The sequence below is a fragment of the Rattus norvegicus genome, chromosome 9 (assembly GCF_021556685.1).
Source record: "Rattus norvegicus strain SHRSP/BbbUtx chromosome 9, alternate assembly SHRSP_T2T, whole genome shotgun sequence".
NCBI lineage: Eukaryota > Metazoa > Chordata > Mammalia > Rodentia > Muridae > Rattus > Rattus norvegicus.
The window spans coordinates 19555194-19569690 of record NC_141542.1 but is presented as its reverse complement, the minus strand read 5'-3'; positions in this window follow the sequence as shown (position 1 = coordinate 19569690).

Sequence of the window (14497 nt, the reverse complement as noted above, 5' to 3'; positions counted from 1 at the left end):
ATCTCTACCTGTATGATTTTTCCTTAATTAAAAATATGTTTGAGTTAGTCAATGTAACACTGGCAATCCTAAATCACAATCTTTAAGTTCTCTTTGTAACACCAGAGCACAGCCACGAGGTCACCTGAGTTCTGAGTACGGGACTAGGCAGCTGTTCTCTGGGCAGTGGAAATTAGCATTAGAATACGGATAACTTCAGGGCAAGCCACAACTTTGGAAAGCAAAACTCAACCTCCAACAAACAATCTAGTCTCCAAGGCACCCCAGGTCTATCTATTATGTTACAAAGTTTGACTGTCAATTCTTACATTTGGACACACAATGGTGCGGTCTCCAATACCTCAAGGGACAATGTCCTAAATTCTTTTAGAAGCCTGGTTTCTAGGATAAGAGTTCCATAAAAATATTACCTCAATTTAGACCTGTTTCCCTAGGTTGGCTCATGTCACATGTTATCTAGAATTACTCCATCCAGATTACCAGCTTTATGTCAACTTTCTGTTACCAATATTATACCTTTTTAACCATATCCAATAACTTGAAAGCCAATAGTCCATAACCAAGGCAAGTAGAGCATATTTACACATTTAAAACCAATGAGAAACAAAATTGAAGTGGCTACACCTATCTTTAATATTTAGACCAAACACCATTTTTACCCTTTTAGCTATGATTTTAAGAGAAGCACCTTGTCACCTGTTGAGTCAAGTAATAAGTCAGGGATTTTTCTAAGAGAAACAGCTATCAACTCTTGTATGAAGAAGCTGTTGGCGCTTTTAAGATCAGCTCGTGTAGACGCTTAGCTTCTGGGCAGCTTCTCCAGCTGACCTATGTTCCTAGCTACAGGTGCAGGGCTTTAAAGGCCTGATTGAAACTGTTTTTTATTCATTGGTCCTTTTTGAAACGAGTTAAAACCAAGTCAAGGTGTGCACGACCAGCAGGTAAAGTTTTTACCATTTTTTCTTTTGAACATGAAACATAAAACATTTAGACAACGAGGAACAAAAACCACAGACATACACTGACAGACATGGGGACATCCTGGTGCACCAGAGACAAACAATAGACAAAGAGGGGAAAAAGCCAGATGGTGTTCACGGTGACTATCCACTCGAGTGGAGTTGATATGGGCGATGGATTGTCTCAATTCCTGGACTAGTCCACCAACGTGTTGAAACCCAATTCCTGTAAGATACTGAGATATATTATCTGAGCGGCACAACCAACATTCGCCAATGGTATGGAAGTGAAACACAGCCCTGAGTATTTTTACTCACAACCCAATTATATTAACTCTATCAGGCTGCGCACGGGCACTGAAATGTCCTTTTGCTTGATTCTCCTGAATAAATTTTCAGGCGGTCTGCCTCTATCAAATCTGATCAGTATGACTCTGTAAAGCTGTCGAGTCAGCGCCCGGATGCCGCGGCGTCCCCAGAGCCGGCGCGGGAGCTTAATAACACCTTTTATAAGCACCAAGACAAAGTTTTTCTCCCAAAATACTGTGTTCCTTTTACCTCCTCCCTTCTCACCCGGGACGTTCTTTCCCCAATCTTTCACCTCTGGCGGTGGTAAGACCGCAGGGGGGCCTGGTCCTTGAGATCGATCAGGATCCTTTTCTCGTTGCAACTTTTCACTACCCTCTGTTTCTGACCCTTTGTCGCTTCGCCCTTCCCCCAACACTCTCCGCTTTGCTGTTATAGCTGGGCAGTTCCCACGCGACCTCTGATGCCGTTTGGCGATAGCTAGAAACTCAAAGGTCAATAGAAACAACTCGAGGGTTGCCAGAGCAACCATAGCCGCACCTGCCGCGTCTGGCAGGGGACTGAGCTGGAGCAGATCAAGGCTAAACATAGTCTCTCAGAGTTTTTTACCTGCATTCCACAGTTTCTGGATTTCTTCCGTGAAACGGAGGCTTCCTCTTGGCACCGGCGATGATGTAGCTTTCTGGGTCCCGGGTTCTCGGCACCAAATGTCCCGCGCATGACTTTTCGCCGGCAAGGAGCACGCGGACATTTAGAAATCCTTACTGTGACCACTTTATTAATCTTAGAAGAGGAAAAACCATGCCGCGCCAACATGGCACGCTTATAAAACCCTAGTGCGGCGCACCCACACCTGATTGGTTGTTACCCATGATCTCATAAGGCACGCCCCGGAGTGGGCAAAGACCTGGCACAAAGGCACTCTTGCACATGCGCACAGTTAACTTCCTGAAAGGTGGCCGGCTGATGCAGCGAAGGCTGGCGCCATCTTGCAATGGCAGAGTCTATCCTAGCCTACCACGTGGGGCGCAGTGGAAGCCAGCGCCATCTAGTGGTGGCAAATGTTATTGCGGCCCTCTACAAGGACCCCTGCCTGACCTCACTTAACTTTGCCAGCTTTGTGGGCTTCTACAGTGCTGCTCTGAGAAGAACTGAAAACTAATGGAATAAATGTGTAGCCCCCCATTACCTTTGTCATTGTTAGGATATTAGTAGGAAAGGTTTGATTCAAATATACTCTCAAGAATATTAACAAAACCATTGCCTCTTGTGTACCATCTGGATAAAGTACCAAGTTCCTAGACAGTTCTTCACCAACTTCCAAAAGCCAGCAAACTGGAGCATGAAGAAAGCCAAGTCCAAGGCATTCAAAACCAGTATCCTCACCAATGCTACCAGGAAAGGCTTTGGTAAAAGGAGGGAGGTACTGAGACAGTTGGCCCTCACACACTCAGAGAAGACTGTGGCAGGAGAATTGGGGAAGGATTGTGGGAGAGTAATTAGGTATCAGTAGTCAAGAAAAAGAAAAAAATATATAAATAGAAATAAAATAAAGGTCTTTAACAAAATGGGACACAATGTTTTGCTGAACTAACTCTACTCTGTTTACACTTGCACATGCTTTAACATCTAGAGAGACTAGATGTGATAAAGTAGGATGCCCTTGTCATTTACATATACTATGTATACAGCAAAGATTATGGTAGCAGAGAACAGGCAGATCAAAGATCCATTGTTCCCTCACATCTATGTGGCTCTGCTTCCCTTTATCAGGACTATGGAGGCCTCTGCTCATTAAGGTCTCACGGTTCAACCAAAATGCAGTCCCCTATGATCTCTGGCCAAGTGCTCTTCTGTTCCCAGTAGAACTCTGCCTCAGGCTGCAGAGGCACTGAAGGGCCAGCCTTCACCTTCAAGGTACAACCACTCTTTCAGCCTTTTCAGGCTCCCTGTTACTCAACTGGAGGCTTCAGCAGAGGCCTTTCATCTCAATAACAGAAGCTTACCTGATCCAAAACATTGGGAAGCCATCCTACACTCCTCATTGTTTGGTTACCTGAGACCAAACAACACAGCTCTCTTCTTTCTGCCTGTTTTCCTGATTTGAAAGTAAATATTGTGCTCATCTGTGCTGTTGGTGGTAAGAATAAAATCCTTAACATGAATAAGAGGACCATGCAGAGCATGGCTTTACATTCTACTTGCAAATTGAATAGCTAGAGGGAATTACCAAAGAAAACAATAAGAATCCTAACAACAATTACAGCAATAATGAAATGAAATAAAACAAAAACAAAAGCAAAAACAATATTTTGTGGGTGCTGGAATTTAAGGCATGTATTAATTCTGACCTGCTTTGTAGGTATTTCCAATAAAAAGCAAGCAAACAAACAAACAGCCTTATTAAAAGTGCAGCAGGTGCAGGAGAGAAAGCTGGGAGACATCCTGTGCTGCTGCCCCCATGCTGTGATTCTGCAGCAACAACTTCCTTGGGATTTTTTATGCAGTGGGATCCCTTGCTGGGCCTGTCATCTCAAAAAGAGGGGCTTCCCTAATCCAAAACCTTGGAATCCAGTTTACTTCAGGCCAGGAATGAAGTCAGCCATCATTTGTGAAAGAGCAAGGGAAAAATTACATAGGAAAAAATATGGGCCTCAATCAGAAAAGATCCTCAAATTGTAAGGCCTCCACAATCTCCACCCCTCTCTTCTGAGCTGTGCATAGTGATGTTGTATAACTCCAGATGGTAGTAAAAGGCAGAGTTCTTCCCAGAAAAGTCATACATGATTTTCACCGTGACATCTGTGAGGTGAAGTGGCATCGTTTCTCAGAGTCAGCATACCCGGGATAAGGACACAGAAGCCACAGATGACAATGCCAAATGGACTCCCTCCCGAAATTATGGACCCATTAAAATTGAGGTTTAGCCTAACCTTAGGCCATTCCACTCCCTGCCCATCTGCCTGATTTTTATGTTTGCTCTGAGTAAAGGATCAGAGTGGAGCCCCAAATATCCTCATGATTGGACTTGGAAATTCAGGAAGAATGATATTGGAGAAGGGATGGCTATGTGGTTACAATGTAGTAACTAGGTTCTGACCAGGAACCTCGTCCTTAGCCAATGGGGACTTTAAGGCCGGGCCTCCTGCTTGTTCCAGTGCAGGCTAAGACTTCAGGGTCAGGCCACCTCCTGAGCCCCACACAGGGCTGCCTGCATACTCTTGTGACTGCATTAGAGCCAGAGTGCTCTCCACCCTATCCTCTTCTCTCCTCTTTGTCAAAGCCATGGTCCCCAAGAGCACTTGTCAAACACCTTTATACATGTATCTCTATCTTAAGGTCAGGTTCCCAGAGAACCAATCCACATAACTGAGTATAAATGAGTATTCAATGTGTGTGTATATATAATGTTTTAGAACACAGAATGGGGATTCTTGGTGACAGCTTCTTGGACATGTGTCTTTGCTAGATGTCTTTCCACTGGGATCTTTCCAGATGACTTAGATATCCTTGCCATGAGTTCATTACCCGTCCCCTTTCCATTTCAGTTTCTTTTTTCTTGTGGATGCTAATGCTCTTTGACATAAGATCCAAGGATGAACTTCCATACTGGGCTATGGTTTCAGACTTGATTTACAGCTATGTGGCCCTCAGGTTGCTGCCTTTTGATCCTAGAGGTTGATTAATCTTTCCAGCAAGGCTTCCAGTAGTTGATAGGATTGTGCTACATGCTGTCAGAGCAGAGTTATACAGAATTCATATGCTGGCCTTCCTCTGACGGTGCTTACCTTTGCCAAGTCCTCAAACAGGGCAGCACTTGGAAAAAACACTTCAGGGAAAGAAATCATATATGTGGGTCTACCCCTGACTCCTTGAGAAATGAAAGAGGAATATGGTCTTGACTTACTGGAAGTCTTATCTCAAAACTAGGGAAGGGGACTCCAGAGAGCACTAAGCCTTCTCCTCATCCATCATAGTCTGTATAGCCTGTGGCTTTCATTTGGTCGGTGTGGTGACCTTGAAATGTTCTAGGTATTTCTGCCATGTTCTGTCTCTAAACCTAGACATGACCTCAGGTGTACAGTCACATTGGAAACATAAAAAGCCTTGCACCTGAATTGTGAGATTCAATGTGTGTTATATTTAAAATACCACAATAATTGAGTGGCCATTGCTAGAGTAAATATTATTAGGGGGTTTCTGCCCCACCGTAGATCATTTAGTTCCCAAATAAAAGACACAAAACTTTTAGATTTAGAATAAGCCTTAAAGTACTAGAGCTGGGCAGACATCAACCCTCTGTGCTATTTTTTCTGCTTCCCTGTCCATCACCCCGAGGTATTGCTTGCCATGCTCTGCCTGGGCCACTCCTGTTCTGACAGGCTGCCCCTCATGGTAATACACTCACGATCCACCTACCCTATGGGGTGGTGTCTCCTTCCTTCTCCTCCATGTCCTTTCCTTCTCCTCATGGACCCTGCCTGAGCCCCCAGGCCCAGGGAAACTTTGTTCTGTCCCTTCTCTTCTGCCCAGCCCATGTTGTAGGGATTTTATTAACCAATCAGGAATAACTTAGGAGGCAAAAAAAAAAATCTGGTATACATGAGGATCTCCTTGTTTGGAGCAACCAGGTGTTAGGGTACAGAATTTAGCATTTGAATATACAGCAGCAACAGACCCATTATAGGCCAATCTACTTTGTAGTTGGACTCAAAGCTTGGCTCTCACACCCATTGGATGTTCAACCGTGGAGAAGTTATTTTACCTTGTGTGACTCAATTCCCTTTTCTGCACAGTGAGGATGATAACGAGTGTTTAATTCACAGAGTTGTCTTGGGGACTGACGAGTCAATATATCTAGTAGTTAAACATTAAACACCATGTACTTTGCATAACTAATAAAAGTCTGTGGAAAGAGCAAAGTCATAAAGACAGAAGAACATCTGATTTGGAAATTGGGCCATACAACTACTTCTAATAACAAACTGAGAATCACGGAATGGTGGAAGACTAAGGCCAGAGATTTGGGAAATCAAGGCCAGCCTGGGCTGCATAATAAGATCCTATCTCAAAATAGCAAGAAAATCAGGTTCATACTAATAATAAATCAAGAAATAGCCATTGTAAAGAATTTACAAAAAGCAAAGCAGTGGAGCAGAGTGGACGCTGTGTGTCAAGTCCCTCTGCTGTCCATCTCTGGGACCAAGTATGCATCAGATCAGTGACGGGAATGGGGTGCTGAGAGCCCGGAGCAAAGTGATGCTGGCTGCATGGCCACATTTGAACAGCACTAAAGCAGGACTAAATGCTAAGAAAAAAAGCCATATGCAAACCATGTAAATTTTAATGTCCTCCAGAAAGGCAAAACCACAATAATTTTACTGTTTGTCAAGCTACTTGTGTCACCAAACTTCTAATATTGGTAAGGATGTGAAAAACTCTTCTGATGCAAACCAGCTGCCAATAAGAAGAGCAACCACTGTCCTGACCAAGGTGACCTGAATGCTGTCAAACAGGCTGAGGCAGCCTGGACAGCCATCAGAGTTTGTTTAACACACAGATATCTGTCATTTCAAAGGGGGGGGGAAATGAAGCCACACTTTTCCCCCCACTTTATGCAAAACCAAGAATACTCCAGCACTGAGGCTTACAAATAAAAATATGCGAAGAAACTTCATAGAATATACATTTCTCTTGTGTGTGCTACTGAGTGTGTGTGTGTTTGGTATGTGTTTTGTGTGTGTTTTGTGTGTGTGTATGTGTGAGTGTGTGTGTATGTGTGTGTGCTTCTGTGTATGAGTGTGTTTGAATATGTGTGTGAGTGTGTGTGAATATGTGTGTGAGTGTGTGTGTTTTGTGTGTGTTTTGTGTGTGTGTAAGTGTGTGTTTTGTGTGTGTGTGTGAGTGTGCGTGTTTTGTGTGTGTGTGTGTGTGTTTTGTGTGTTTCTGTGTCTGTGTGCACTAATGCTTCAATTATCTGCTATGGTGAATACTGTCCCCAACTCAATCAAGAAGGTTAATATTAAACTGTGAGTAGTATGTGGAGAGTGGTCACAAAGAATAATTAGGAGTCCTCTTCTGTTAAGTTGTCTGAGACTTCCAAATGCTGCATGCTGTGAGTGGGTCTCACATCTCAGCACACTAACTCTATTAAGTACAATTCCCGTGTGTTTTTCTTAAACAATTTTCTATGAAAACCTTTAATAGTTTTTTTCTCCCTTTCATTTTTTTGGGGGGGTAAGGGTCTTTTTTTTTTTTTTGCTTATTTTCGGTCAACAGGATTTTCTGTGGCTTTGGAGGAAGTCCTAGACTTAGGACACTGGATCTGTATATTTTAGGGAATTAACCAGTTCACTGAGCACATTTCTTCTTTGTTTGGTTTCTGTTTTTCTTGTGAGATCTCACTGTGGGAGCAGAGGAAGCCCTGAGGGAGTGCAGCCCTAAATAGATGTGTGCTTTAAACATGATATGACCATGCCATGGACCCAAAGCCATCTATCCACGGGGAAAAGGCAAAGGCCCCCATGCCCTTGAGGCTCAGAGACATGACAACGCCTTCTCAGGATGGCATTGATAATGTGTGCAGAAAAAGTCTACTCCACCTTTCTCTGTGGCCCCATCTGGATATTTACAGCCTGAAGACTGCTCCCTGCAGAGACTGCTCCTACTGAGATTAGGATTAAATCTGCCCCTTGTCAGTTACATATGCATAGTCCTCCCCTCTTGTTTATCTGCATGTAATGCCCCCCTCCTTGCTTCCCTGTGCAACAGCCCTGCTTCCTGGCCAGCTCTATATAATAAACATGCTGAACTTCTGGGATGCTGCATTTTCTCCAGCCCACGGACCCAGCCTTCCCCATGTATGTTTGTCCAATGTCATTCTTCATTTCCTCCTCACCCCTGGTCAGGCCCAAGTCCCTGGAGCCACACAAAGGACTTGGCAATCTAAGTCTGCTCCACTTTGAAGGAAGTGCTTTCTAAACTGAAATCTAAAGCACACAGTGGGTTCAGCTCCCTCTCAAGTGTCTTTGGTGAGGGTTGGGGTGGGTGTGAGACCAGTTGCATTCTGACTACTGCAGAAGAGTAAAGGATTCACAGTTTCCTTTTGGTGAAGGTGAGCTCCCCAAGAGGCTATCATTGCCAACATTTTCCCAAGTCACCTTCTAGGAGGTCAACTGACTCCTAGGTGAGTCTTTGGTTACACTGCTTCAGTTTTCTGTGGCTACACTGTTCAAATGGCACCCACTGGTCACACAGGGCTATTTGAGATGAACTGAACTTAGAACTAAAATCTGCCTCTTAAGTCACAGCAGGCAAACCAGGAGGCAAACAGCCAGCCAGAATCCATAGCCAGAAACACAGCAGATATAGAATATTTCTATCATCTAGAAATTTCTCCTGGACAGCAGTGGTCTAGGTTCTTGGTGTCCGGTTTTTCCTTCAGGGAGAATTACTTGCCATACTAATATCCAACGGTTTATTTTTAAAGCAACTTTAACAAAATATGACTTACTCATCCCCAAATTAATCCAGTTTAAGGCTACAGTGCAATGGTTCCCCATAAATCTACCCGAGTTCCCCATAAATCTACCCGAGTTCGTTGCTAGACCACGGAACAAAAGAATGAGAGTATATGCAGTTATGTAAAATGGTATGCAACAGTATTGACCACTGCATAATTATACTGCACTACTTTTGAATTCTTCAAAATTCAGGCCTTTTATTGATAGTTGTACAAAAATACATTATCCTAGAGTTGAGAAAATATACAGTATTTCATCTGGGCTTTTTTTTCATTGAGATTTTAATATTTTTGCATCTTTTGCTAGTATCGTTAGATTCTTTATAAGAGTTTTATTTTTTGGAGTTTTTTTTCTTTTTGTTTTTTGTTTTTTGTTTTTTTTTTTACCAGTCTGGTCAGTATTTGATGCCCTCTTCTGGTGTGTCTGAAGACAGATGCATTGTCTGACATATAAATAAATAAATCTTACAAAAGATTGTCATCTACTGCAGTTTCTATGTGGACAGGGCACAGTTGAAGGGCTTAAAGATCAAGTACATTGTCTGTCTTTAAAGATCAAGTGTATCACCTAATTTTTAAACCAAGAAATGTAGTGTCTTTTTTGCTGCTTCTGTACCATTTAATGATGTATCTTTTCTCCCAGTATTTTACGTCATTTGTTTCCATGATAGTTGTTTTCAAGTGTATATGATCATTGATCCTATTTGCAGAGCTATTCAATATTTCTGTTTTCATTGGTTAAATATTTGTGGTGATCAATCCCCAGCCCTGAAAAAAAAATATTTGTGGTGAATTTGCATTGTGATATCAGTGAAATGTCATGTGAAAATTTTAGAGAATATACCGGTTTGGGTAATTGTAACAACCTTTCCCCTCAAGTGGTGGCCTGTTTTCACATTGAAAAGACTGGAATGTATTACCATCCATAGCAGGATTGATAGGGAAACACAATGGACAGCGACAGTGTTGTTCCCTTTGACAGTTGTGGGAGCCAAGAAAGAAGTGTGACTTGCTTTTTGTGTCTTACAAAATCGAGACTGAGTATCATTACTGTGGAAGCCCATGGAAAAAATGATGAAGTTTTCAGAAATCACCAGTTAAAGAAATGGTGGTTTTGCTTATATTGAATTCTGAGTTTCAAAGTTACGTTTCATTTTTCTTTATTCCTTAATGAGGCTTTTTATTAAGTTTTTTATTCACCATTACACCCTGAGATGCACAGTGCTAGAATCGTAGTAGATGCTCAATAAAGCTCTGACCATCGGGGAGGAGGAATGATAAGAAAGTATGTATTTTCTGTAAGTTCTGTTAGTTTTGGGAACAGGTGGTTTTAGGTTTACCATCATAGCTTGGTATATTGTCCCACATAAGACAACTTGACAGAACCCCCTTTCTGGCCATTATGTTGAACTTATTTTTCTCTTAATCATTCTTGAAAATCATGGAAGTAGTGTGGAAAATTGATTGTACCTGCAGTATAGCAAAAAAGGCCAGTCTAGATAGGTAAGCAGTTATGTTTCTCCATGAGCTGATGTCTTAAAACATCTAGATTTAGGAATTTGGTGTTGTGTTTTCTAAACATACATTGTACAGCATACAGATAACACCATAATAGAATAAAGGAATCTTTTGATTTAGCACCAAATTCCATAAAGCAGTGACTACTGCACAGTTCTCTTGGCCATATGAATAGCCGAAGTTATATTTCACTCTTTTAAAGAAATAATGAAAGCACTTAAGGTTAAGCAAAGCCAATGGAAAAGGTCCCTATGGTGTTTCTCTTTGGTTCCTTGTGCTCTTTCTAGAGAATGACTTTAAGAAGTCAGGGAGGTCAGGTGGTCAGTGTGGTCAGGCAGTCATGAGCAGATGGTTAAGCGATGTGCTGGGGCCCCATAGGCCAGTGAGCCCAGCTGAAGAGTGCAGGCTAGGCAGTGAGCCCAGCTGAAGAGGAGAGCCTAGGCAGTGAGCCTGAGTGAAGAGCAGAGGCTAGCCAGTGAACAGGCTGAAGAGCAGAGGCTAGCCAGTGAGCCTGACTGAAGAGCAGAGGGTAGCCAGTTAGCCAGGCTGAAGAGCAGAGGCTAGCCAGTAAGCCTGACTGAAGAGCAGAGGCTAGCCAGTGAGCCAGGCTGAAGAGCAGAGGCTAGCCAGTGAGCTTGACTGAAGAGTAGAGGCTAGCCTGTGAGCCTGACTGAAGAGCAGAGGCTAGCAAGTGAGCCAGGCTGAAGAGCAGAGGCTAGCCAGTGAGCCTGACTGAAGAGCAGAGGCTAGCCACTGAGCCTGACGGAAGAGCAGAGGCTAGCCACTGAGCCTGACTGAAGAGCAGAGGCTAGCCACTGAGCCTGACTGAAGAGCAGAGGCTAGCCACTGAGCCATGCTGAAGGCTGATGAGCAGTGATTTTAACCTTTATTTCTAAGTTCTTCAGTTTTCCTAAAAGTTTCTACAAAAGTTTGCCTCCATACAGTTTGGTTTACAAGGTTCTCCGTGCTCCCTTCTTCTTATCTCCATTCCTCTTGCTCTTATGACCCAATAATTTTCTTACTCTCAATGCCTTACTCTCAACGCTATGCCTTTACCTCTAAGTTCTTCTTGAGTTCTGTTCTCTTCTATTCTCTTCAGTTCTATTCTGTCTGAAAAGCTTTCTCTCTCTTTGTCCTCAGCATTTGTATATCTTTCTGAACACAGCATCACATGGTGAAAAGTTCACCACAAGTTTGCACAGGAATTCAAATCATAAGTTGGATAATAAGTTTACGACAGAGAATGTTTACATGCACATCCAGGAAGATTAATCATCAGGATAAACCATCATCATCTGTCACTGGCTCTGCACATTCATGGAGAGTTAAAAGCTGTAATTTTTATGAGAAAAGAAGTGAAATTACCTATAGGCAAGTCCAGTCAATTATTTATGTTCAGTCCTTGTACCTATAGTAAATCATTAGTTCTCTTTATGAACTTTGGTTAATTGGTTTATACCCTCTTAGGATGGGCTCTAATTTGTAGATGCCTGCTTGGTATTGCAGAAGCAATTCACTCATGACACTTTAAGAATGGCAGAGTTCTCAATGCAATTTTGATTACCAGAGAAAACATAATAGCAGTCCCATTATAAAGGAGCTTAAAATTACTAATCTAATTTTAGGAATTCTTATAGAACCATCATTAGGAAATAAGAAATCATCTATTTGTCTGTACATCATCATGCCAAGACAATACATCTTCGTTGCTCTGTGGTGATGTGCTGAAAAGAGTGGGGTAAAGAGCATGACAAATACAGAGGCAGATGCTTGCAGCCAACCATTTAGCTGAGATCAGGGTCCCCAGTGGAGAAGTACGAGAAAGGATTGAGGGAGCTGAAGGGGTTTACAGCCACATAAGAACAGCACTAAAAATACCCAGAGCTCGCAGGGCTGAAACCACCATCCAAAGAGTACACATGGACAGACCCATGGCTACAGCGGCATATGTAGAAGAGGATGGCCTTCTTGGGACAAATGGGAGGAGAAGCCCTTGGTCTTGTCAAGGCTTGATGCCCCACTGTAGGGGAAACCAGAACAGGGAGGCAGGTAGGCCTTGGTGTTTGGGTGGGTGTGGTAACACCCTCCTAATAGAAGGGGGAGGGGGTTTTATACGGGGTTTTGTGGATGGGAAACCAGGAAAAGGGATAACATTTGAAATGTAACAAAGGCCCTCTCTGGGGATGGACAGTGGCTAAGGTGCTCTGAGCCCACACCCCCTTTGATCTGAGCCTGCTGCCTCCCTTTGTACACAACTGTGATGCAAGGTGTCAGCCTGGGACTCCCCATGGGCTGCTGCTGGCACTGGTCTTGGCGTTCAGGGCCAAGAGCACGATGAGCAAGGAGCACATGGTTTGTCCTGATTCAGAGCAGGGCCAGTGGCCACCGGAGAACAAGCACAGCTTCCTGTACGATCATGAGGTCTTCCTGGGCAAGGAGGACTCCAAGACCTTTGATAGCTAAGCCTGGACGAGAGCAGGAGAGGCTGGGGAAAATTGTTGATCCAATTGACAGTGATGGAGGCAGCCTTGTTACTACTGAAGACCTGAAAGTTTGGATCAAACAGGTACAGAAAAGATACAGCAACCATAATGTGGCTAAACTCTGGAAGGATTATGATAGGGACATAGAGGAAAAAATCTCCTGGGAAGAATACAGGCAGGCCACCTCTAGCTACTACCTGGGAAACCTTGCTGATTTCCAAGATATCTCTGAACATCACAACTTTAAAAAGATGCCTCCACGAGATGAGAGGAGGTTTAAGGCCTTGATGGTGACCTGACAGCTACTCAGGACGGGTTCATTGCTTTTCTGCACTAACAGGATTTAGAACATATGAAGGAGATTGTAGTTCTGGAAATCCTGGAGGATATCGACAAGAACGGGGATTGTTTTGTGGACCAGGATGAGTACATTGTGGACATCTTTTTCCCATGAGGACAATTGCCCTAAGACATACTGGGTTTTGTCTAGGGAGCAGTTCAATGATTTCCCAGATCTGAACAAGGATGGGAAGCTGGATTAAGATGAGATTCACCACTGGACCCTCAGGACTATGACCATGCACAGGCTGAGGACCAGCATCTGGTGTATGAGTCAGACAAATAAAAGCATGAGATGCTGTCCAAGGAGGAGATTCTAGACAACTGGACCATGTTTGTGGGAAGCCAAGCCACCAATGATGAGGAAGATCTTACCAAAAATCATGATGAACTTTGAAAGACACTCATCCTCATGTGGCCAACGGTCACAGGCTTCCTGCGGATGTCTGGGTTATTGCTATATTTGTCAAGTTTATAGCAGTTGTGTCCCCAATGAGAAACCTTTCTAAAGCTCAAAAAATCGTACATTGCACCACAAACCATAATAGTAGGCGATTTAAACACCCCACTTTCATCAATGGACAGATCAGGGAAACAGAAATTAAACAGAGACATAGAAAGACTAACAGAAATTATGAACCAAGTGGATTTAACATATATTTATAGAACACTCCACCCTAAAACCAAAGGATATACTTTCTTCTCAGCATCCCAGGGTACCTTCTCCAAAACTGAGCATATAATCGGTCACAAAACAGGCCTCAACAGATACAGGAAGATAGAAATAATCCCATGCATCCTATCAAAAAACCACGGACTAAGGCTGCTGATCAATAACAACAAATAGGACAGAAAGTCCACATATATATGGAAGTTGAAGGCAATGACAACTTGGTCATTGGAGACATAAGAAAGAAATTAAAGACTTCTTAGAATTTAACGAAAATGAAGATACAACATACCCAAACTTATGGGACACAATAAAAGCAGCGCTAAGAGGAAAACTCACAGCTCTGAGTGCCTGCAAAAAGAAACAGGAGAGAGCATATGTCAGCAGCTTGACAGCACACCTAAAAGCTCTAGAAGAATATTAAATAAACCCTAGAGGAGTAGAAGGCAGGAAATAATCAAACTCAGGGCTGAAATCAAACAAGAAGAAATAAAACCGAGTATCAAAAGAATCAGCAAACCCAGGAGCTGATTCTTTGAGAAAATCAACAAGATAAATAAACACATAGCCATACTAACCAGAGGTCACAGAGAGAGTATCCAAATTAATAAAATCAGAAATAAAAGGGAGACATAACTACAAAATCTGAAGAAATTAAAAAGATCATCAGATCCTACTACAAAAACATATTCAACAAAAC